The sequence below is a fragment of the Balaenoptera physalus genome, assembly GCF_965194825.1.
Source record: "Balaenoptera physalus genome assembly, chromosome: 4".
NCBI classification, from domain to species: Eukaryota; Metazoa; Chordata; class Mammalia; order Artiodactyla; family Balaenopteridae; genus Balaenoptera; species Balaenoptera physalus.
This window is the reverse complement of record NC_138891.1, coordinates 26386216-26395230: the sequence shown is the minus strand read 5'-3', so window position 1 is coordinate 26395230 and position 9015 is coordinate 26386216. Positions and strand designations below refer to the sequence as shown.

The 9015-nt window shown below is 40.2% G+C and overlaps 1 protein-coding gene across 18 annotated transcripts in view; it reads left to right on the top strand.

Moving 5' to 3' along the window:
• The first annotated feature begins 320 nt into the window (after window positions 1-320).
• SLC9A9 (solute carrier family 9 member A9) overlaps window positions 321-9015 on the top strand; it is a 683127-nt gene continuing 674432 nt past the window's right edge. For 9 of the 18 annotated variants that reach the window (XM_082461220.1, XM_082461219.1, XM_082461236.1 and 6 more), the window contains exons 1-2: window positions 323-1911; window positions 5124-5369. The gene's annotated coding sequence lies outside the window, so the exon portion shown is untranslated. Of the gene's footprint in view, window positions 1912-5123; window positions 5370-9015 lie in introns of all 18 variants that reach the window. The other 9 variants (XM_082461222.1, XM_082461225.1, XM_082461226.1 and 6 more) reach the window with 4 other exon arrangements.

Sequence of the window (9015 nt, the reverse complement as noted above, 5' to 3'; positions counted from 1 at the left end):
GCTTGGGGCGCGAAAGCTGTTGCGCCGGTGGCCGCCCGTCGAGCGAATGGGGTCTCTAATAAGAGGAAAGGAGGGACTCACGGAAGGGGATGAGAAGCTGGAATGTCTCACATCGAAAAGTAGCAACAGTGTAGGAAGGTGGGAAGGATGAGGTGCCCCCGCGTCCCTGACGCCGCATGCCCCAGTTCGTGCGCGCTGGCTCTCCTGAGGGAGGGAGAGGGGGGCCGGAGGGCGGGGCTGGCAGGGCGGAGCGAGCGCGTCGCGCACCGCCCGGAAAGCGTAAGCGCGGCCTCCCAGGGGCGGCTTTCGGGGGGGCGGCTCCATGGGGGCGGAGCTCGAGCTTTTTTGGAGGCGGGGTAAACTCGCGAGCTCCTGTGCTGAAATTACTTTTAGCAACAGTTATTCTTTTATGATTGTTGACTTTTACTGGGGCCTGTTTTTGGCCATTGTGGAAACAGTCTTCTAAGGGGGAAAAAAAAAAAAAAATAGAAACTGCGGAAACCTATTGCAACCCCTTGCCTCCGCCCGGCGCGCGCGCGCGCGCGCGGGCTGGAGGCAAGGTGGGCGGAGCGGCGTGCCCCACGAGCCTTATACGGGTGGGGCGCGCGCCCGGGGGCGGGGTGAAGCGAGGCCGCGGCGCGAGCTGGAGTCCCCTCCTGGGCCCGCACACCTCTCACTCGCGGGCGGCCCTGCGGAGAAAACGAGGGAAAAGGCGTGAGTTTTGGCGGGACTGTTCGGGGGCTTCACCTTTGGCGTCTGTCACGTTTGTGGAGGCATCTTAAATTATTCTGCGTGGGCACGGAAAAAACGAAGTCTGCAAGGCACCGTGATAAAAAAGGGAAAGAAAGATGTAGAGGGAACTGACGCGGCCTGGTGTCGCCGGGAGTTCTGTCCTAGCCATTGCGAAGAAGCAGGGACGAGCATTTGGCTTGCTCCCCGCCAGCTTTCCCAGCCCGGCCCTGAAGCCGTTTCCTTCAAGTCGGGGAAGACAGTGTCCCGGCGCCTCCCCTGAGCGTCCCTGAAGCGCGGGCGGTCGCCCTCCCCCCTCCCCATGAGCTGGGGCCTGCCTTGCGGGACGCGACGCGTTGCTGTGGCGGTAGCCATGGGGACCCGGGGCCGCCTGGTGCGCCATACGGGCACCTTGGCTCAGATTCACGCCACAACTGCAAAAATAACTGGGAAATGCTGAACTACAGCGCCTTGTTTTGGTAGAAGTTTTAGGGGACCCAGACTCTACAGTAGCTGGAATATGCAATTATAATGCTTTTCAGTTTTAGCGCTAGAATAATTAAAAAGAGGACTAGTTGTTTTTCTGATGGACAAGTGATTCCTGATGTGATATTAAATATCTGGGTTTTAACTGAGTTAATGATAGGGATTGGACAGTGATTTTTAGAAGAACCATTAACTGGCCTGTATACATCAACTCTGGAAGGCTTAATGAGAAACATCTATACCGGATTATCAAATTCATTTTTCTGTGTTGTTCTCAATAGCTGTTTAATTGTAAAAGGCAGAGCCATTCTCTTGAGAAGTACTGTTGAAGTCAGTGTTTTGACCTTCATGATATAAGAATTCAACCTTTGAAAAAGGAAAAAAAAACACCTTTGTACAATTTAATAAATGTATTCAACACAGAAGTGACTTTTAAATGGTGTTACATTGACTACAGACAAGTTGGACAATTTAGTCTTCCAATTTGTACAAACCCTGTGCAAAGTGTTTGAGAAATGTGATAAAGCTAAGGACTTTTTGAAGCCTTTGGCAGTAATTGGATTTAACTTACCTTCAAAGCATCCCAAAACTTCATAAAATGTAAAATTATGAGCAATAGCTCAAATGAGGATTTCGTAAGAAAAGAGTTTGGTGCGATTGGTCTGGAGATGTCAGCTCTGCTGAATTGTAAACTAGGCAAGTTATTACTAAATGCAAATTTCTTATCCCTAACATCTTTTCTACCTGTCATTTAGATGTGTTCAGTTAATAGTAGATAATTTATGTGGAATTGCTTTAAAACAATAAAAGCACTACATACATTTTTATATTTTTATTTAGAATGAATGATTCCATTGGCACTTTTGCCAGTGATTAAGCTGGGAGGATTGAGGCGCAGTGAGACACTATTTAGGGGCCTTGTAGCAGGATTAAGGAAGTACTGCTTCTATGTATAGAAAAGATCTTTGGAGTTCTTAAGCTATTTTCAGTCTCCAAATCTTTGTAATTGTATAGGCATTATTTGAAGAATGGAAGTAAAAGAGATTACTAGCCTATGTAAGTTGAATTTTGAAAAATATTTGTATCTAAATATATTACATGTGTTTAAAAGCCTTGATACTCTTTCAGTTAAGTTTTCTAGACTTTTACAAAGAAAGATAGTCTTCAAGAACTTAATACATTCCTCAAGGGGAAAAAAAAGGCTTAGAGCTATATGAGATAAACTCAAAAGTGTTCTAAGGTACCTATTAGGGTTTGGGAAAAGATCTGTAAATGAATGTTAATGTACATTACCCAGCTATCTATGAATTACTGAATGCTTTTGGCTAATGGATTGTGAGCTAACATCCAGAGTTCCTCCCCATAAGTTCAAATAATGACAAATAATGTAATTTCCAGTACATCATAAAATGTAATTTTACAATCACTCTTTTAAATGTATGCAATGGGATTAAATATAGTATTTTGATACCCATCATATATTTTTAAAAAATGAACTAGCTCTTTGATAAAGTTTTACATTACATTGCTATTATATTCCCTACAGCAGTGGCACTCAGTTAGGGAATATTGCCTCTCAGTGGGGTGGGGGGACATGTGGCAATATCTGGAAACATTTTTGGTGTCATAACTAGGGAGTAGGGGCTATTGGCATCTAGTGGGGAGAGGCCAGGGATATTGCAAAACATCCTACATTGCACAAGGCAATTCCCAACAACAAAGAATTAACCAGCCCAAAATGTCAATAGTGCTATACTATTGAGAAACCCTTAACCTACAAAATGCCACTGTTAGGTAGTAGGTTTTAGGTATGAAAGTTTTATTGGTTATTCTTTTCTGCAGCAAAAAAAGTTTGTATATTTACATTTATTGCATATCTTGTGATCATAATGTTCTGAACGTTGTCAATTCAGAGAAATTTTTTATCATCACAACTGTTATTAGTATACAGCTGATCAAAGTATAAATGTCACAATTTTGAGTATTATAAAAAGTAATATTTTATTGAAATACATTTCTTAAGAGATTGGGTTTTTTTATCATTTAGGTAAAATTTTCATGGATGAGTATTATTTATTGCTGTAATCTGACAGAGTTCAACGTACATTCTTTTTCTCTTTTTCAGTTTTAGAGATGTAAAGGCCAAAACGTCTTGTTCATTTAAGTTGAGAGGAGTAAAAAGAATGTTATAAAGTGATGTCATTCAATTCTTTTTATTCCTTCAATGTTGTATGCCAAAAATCATTACAGATAGTGATCTATCAGAATATTCTTAATGACATATCAATTAGATTCTCCAGTTTAGTCTGGTTTAGAAGCAAAGCATTGGAATCTCGACTTGGAAAATGATTCCTTACTGAGTCATTAATTTTCTCATTATTGACTGTTTAGTCCCCTGGTAGTTTTGTCCTGGGACAATGCATCATAGTAAATTTAGGATGGATAAGAGTTATTCCTTTTGTAAAGGCCAAAGGGGCAATTCTCTGTGTACTTAAGTACCCCAAACAGTGTCTGATATAAGTGGTTGTTTATTAGTAGTTGTTGGATGGGTGGATGGATGAACAGTTGAAGCAATGAACACTTTAGGATTAAATATTATTGTAATAATCCAAACTAGAAATGACAGCTGATAGCAAGGAAGCTGGTAAGAACATTCTGGTTATATTCCGAAGACAGATGTAACAGAATTTACTCAAGGTTTGGATGTGAGAGAAGGAAAAGCATCAGCTATCACTGCATAGTTTTTGTCCCAAACTACTGGAAGAGATACTGTTTACTGAGATGGGGGAGATTGAGAGGAAAAGAATGAGGAAGATACACGTAAAATTTTCCATGTCCATTTACTTCAGTGCCACATTTGTGTTTCTAAGCTTAATTTAGCTGTTGAAACCTGTAGCTACCTATCAAAATATGAATAATAATAATATATATTACTTTCAGTCTAATTAAAAGACCTATGTCATTTTCCCACAAAATGATGGGGTCTTTTCCCTGTTTCCAACTCCAATACCTAAAATTCAAACACTTGACAATGTTAACTGTAACTCTTAATACTAAGTAATGTTAATTATCTCATTTATGTATATTAGATGTACCGTAAGAACAGGTTTTGTAGTTAAAAGCTGTTCGGTATTTCAGTAGAATTTTAAGCACATTTTATTGTATTTTAAATCAATGACACTATACACAGGTGTTTTTTAGGACAGGTTTAATATCAAACAGTTAGCTTCGTTGGAGGTAAAAAATAGACTTCTCAAACTAATAAACTTTAAAACCATCACTTTGTTTGAGATAATTGAATCATATAGTTTTCTGACTTGGTCCGAATAATTCAAATTAGCTCAACTGCAACTGCAATTTATAATTATTGATGTATATTAATTCAGATTAACATGTAGTGTTACATAAGAGTTTTCTACCTTGACTACGCTAATCCAGAGAGGCACATTTTCTCTTAGTAAATTTTTATTACTTCTGTTTTTTTCCCAGTTTTTTTCAGCAGAGAAAGTAAGATATGCAAAGACAAAAAAATTAACACCATTTCAATGAGAGATCACTAACACACCCAGTTGTTAAGATCTTTTGAAAAGTTAAACCAAAACTTATGTAAATTCACATTATTATTATCTACTTTATGAGTTGGCATACATACTGGAAGTGCCTCTTATTCAATTCCACCCAAGTACAAGATTCTGAGGGTTTGGGTTTTCAGAGTCCAGTGGAGAGACGGGTACATACATATTAACTTTATTACATGTTTGAGAAATACTGAGATATAAGTAAATGTTAAAGATTCATAAATAAGGAAGAAATTCCTATAGCTATAGACATTATCTTTGCATTGATAGCACTCTTAGGAGAGTAGGTTTTGTGCACTAGGATAATTTTGCTTCTTTTTCCCTTGACAGTCTCTTTTCCTCATAAGCCTCACATTTTATGTCTCCTACCCCTCTGAATCTACTGGCTTACGCAACTGACGTTCCTGCCACCTCTGCTGGATGATGGCAGCTGCAGCCCATTGCTCTTTTTAAGCAAGCATGCCAGAAAGCTGGGAGAACCACAACTGCCCTTTTCAGAGCAACAGAATCTTCTGGGTAGCTAACGCTCGGACTTCTTTCTAAGTAAGGATCCCTTCACGGAAACCACATGTATAGGTAAAAGATCTGCCGTAGTCTTCAGCCTAATGGCTGTGCCCGTTATAAAGGTCAGCCACAGCTGAGGAAGGCCATTTATGTTTTGCACTTGGGTATCAAATGTAATGTGTATTTAGTTTTCAAAATTATGTGGTTGATATAGGTCGACGTTTTGGGTTTTTTCCTTATAAAAGGGTTTATAAACCCTGTAGGTAAATAATTAAGAATCCCATTTTGGGGACCTAAAGATTCTGGTCACCACTTCCTGTGTGTGTGGTGTATGTGTATGGGAGGGCATTCCCCACATCAATAAGCAATTATCTGACACCAGCTGGATATCCTACAATTTGACTCAATTCTGACACTGTACGTCTGGAGAGAGCATCAGATTCCACAGGTTAAGGACTTAGTCCCACAAGACTGCCGTTTACTTCAGAAGAAATTTGTGAGCCCACGTTGTTACCTGTGCTTCTGATAACCAGCTACAAATCAGAGGTTCCCTCGACCCCCTCTTTGGGTTACAGGTTAAGCGGTCCATCCTACAAGACTCCCCCTCCCACTTCAGAAGCCGGTCGTGTAAGTCCAGGTTATCACCTATGCTTCTTACCATATGCCCTCCTTGGGTTTGGTTAATTTGTGAGAGTGGCTCACAAAACTCAGAGAAACGTTTTACTCACTAGATTACTGGTTTATTATAAAGGGATATTACTCAGGAACAGCCACATAGAAGAGATGCATAGGGCAAGGTATGGGCAAAGGGCTCAGAGGTTCCATGCCCTCCCCAAGTGTGCCACTCTCCCGACTCTCTACATGTTCACCAACCCAGGAGTTCTCTGAATCCCATCCTTTTGGGGTTTTATGGAGGCTTCATTACATAGGCACAGTTGATTAAATTATTGGCCATAGGTGATTGATTCCACCTCCAGTCCCTTTCCTCTTGCCTCTCCCGTCATCACGGAGAGGGACTGAAAGTTCCAATCCTATATTCAAATTGTTTCCCCTGGCAACCAGCGGCATCCTTAGGTGCTCTCCAAAAGTCACCTCATTAACAAAAGCCAGCTGTGGTGGAAGGGGGCTTGTTATGAATAACAAGACACCCACTTCACCTTGATGGCTCTGAAGTGATTTAAGGAACTGAGGACAAAAGACCAAATATTGTAACAAAAGGTGCTCACATTGCTCTCTGCTCAGGAAATTACAAGGGTTTGGAACTATGGGCCAGGAACCAAAGGCAAATATGTATTTTTTATTATAAATCACTATGTCACAGGAACTAACTGTAGAGATGTCTTATTATCCAGTATAATCTAATTACAGAGTAAGGCCAGTAGAACTATGAGTTCACAATAGAGATATAATTGATTCACTGGTCTCTCCAATTTGACAGATCATCTACTACTTTTCTGTACTTCTTATGCTGCCCTATACTTTCTGTAGAAAGTGGAGGGGATGCAGAAACAAAGGAAAAGCAGTATAGCAAGAAAAGTAATGATAGCCTAAACAACAGTTCAGTGAAAAAAAGGAGTCCTAGTTCCTCCTCAAGGGATATACATAACAATCTGATGCTTTATCCCTTTTTTTCCCCCTTTTTTTTTTTTTTCTTCCAGGAAATAGTAAAGCTCTGGTTATGTTTTGAGAAGTTGCTACTGAACTGAATTTGAGTCTGCTTGCCTGCCTTGTAGCAAAGCCAATCTACTGACACCAGGTTGTGGTTAAGGAAACTACAGCATTTATTTTCAGGGGCCCAAGCAAGGAGAAAAGGCAGCTCATGTTCAAAAGACCCGAACTCCCCAATGGCTCTCATGGAAGGGATTTTAAAGGCAACATTTGGGATGAGGGTTGCAGCTCAGGGATTGTCTTCTAATTGGTTGGTGGTGAGGTAACAGCATGACCTTTCAGGAATCTTAACCGTCAGCCTTCTGGTTTCAGCCAGTCTGGGGTCTATGTGCTTGTGGTCAGCATGTAGTCCACCTTCTTCCACCTGGGTAGGGGGTCTTAGTTTCTGCACAACAACTGGAAGATATGCATCAGATCGTTATGTATCTCCCTGGAGGAGGAACTAGAACTCTTTTTCTTTTTCACTGAACTATTGTTTAGGCCAGGGGTCCCCAACCCCCAGGCGATACCTGTCTGCGGCCTGTTAGGAACCCGGCTGCACAGCAGGAGGTGAGCAGCGGGCAAGCAAGGGAAGCTTCATCTGCCGCTCCCCATCGCTCCCCATCACTCGCATTACCTCCTGAACCATCCCTCCCCCCATTGCTCAAATTACTCCCTGAACCATGCCCCCACCCCGGTCCATGGAAAAATTGTCTTCCACAAAACTGGTCGCTGGTTCCAAAAAGGTTGGGGACCACTGGTTTAGGTTATCATTACTTTTCTTACTTTACTGTTTTTCCTTTGTTTCTGCGTCCCCTAACTTCCCTAATTAGTAACTATTTGAGTCTGCTCTTTGGAACTCAGGGAAGGCCTAGGAGACTAAAGTCTTTTTCTGCAAACAAGAACCAGGAGACATGGAGGGGTTTTTGTACCTGGGAGGGGCCGGAAGGATCCTGCTCAGTTTCAAAGTCAGGGATTAAAATCTTAAATCACATCAAAGGGATTAGAAATGTTACATATTCCTTTATTATAACTAAGCTTCCTTGAAGATTTGCCTGATACTTAGAAAATAGAACTGAAATAATTGTATAAGTAAAACATGTGTAGTGATCTAATTAATGATAAAAAAAATTATTAGAACTTGTTGACAAAGTAAAAATAGCAACTTAGTGGATTAAACTGAAATGTAAAAATAATTTATGTATTTATAAATGTTATATCATTCTAACATAAGGTAGTACCTAATTGCAGCTATTAGTTTGCAGACTCAGTAGTAAATACAGTAATTGACGTCCTAGAATGTATTTTAAAAGAAGCTTTAAACTCTATATAAGGGCAGATTTTATTTTATTTTATTTTTGGCCACACTGCGCGGCTGGCGGGATCTTAGTTTCCCTGCCAGGGATCAAACCTGGGCCCTGGCAGTGAAAGTCCTAACCACTGGACCATCAGGGAATTCCCAAGGGCAGATTTTAATTCTTTGTTGGATTGGGTTTTGATTCCCAAGTCTTTAAGACACTAGTACTTAGTATGGAACTGTAGATAATGAAAGACAATTTAAAAAACAGTTAAGTAATCTTCAATCAAGAGAGAAAAACTAGTTCAGTGTTAAAGTCTTAAATACCAAAGCAATGACCAATAGTAAATAGTAAAAACTTTCCTATAAAAATCAATAAATCGTAACATGTATGTTTATTCATTTTTTGGAATGTTTGTTTGTACCAAAATGACTACCAATGAATTACATTTTCTTTACATTGTTTTCTCTCTTAAAACTGGAAGTAATTTCAAAGGAAATTTCAGAGAAAATACTAAGAAAAAATTTATTTTAAAAATTACTTTCAAATTCCACAGATATTATTAAAAGTCACAGCGCAATGTGCAGGTTAATCCTCAGCAAGACTCTAGGTCAGCCTTCTACAGATCTCTGCAGTGCTTTCTATACATTATTATATCTCCTCAACATCATTATATCTTGCAAATTATAGAAAACTTGGCATCCTTAAACACCAAACTCCAGTTCCCTAATTTAGTGTGACTGCTGATTTCTGCTTGGGTACCCTTTCATATG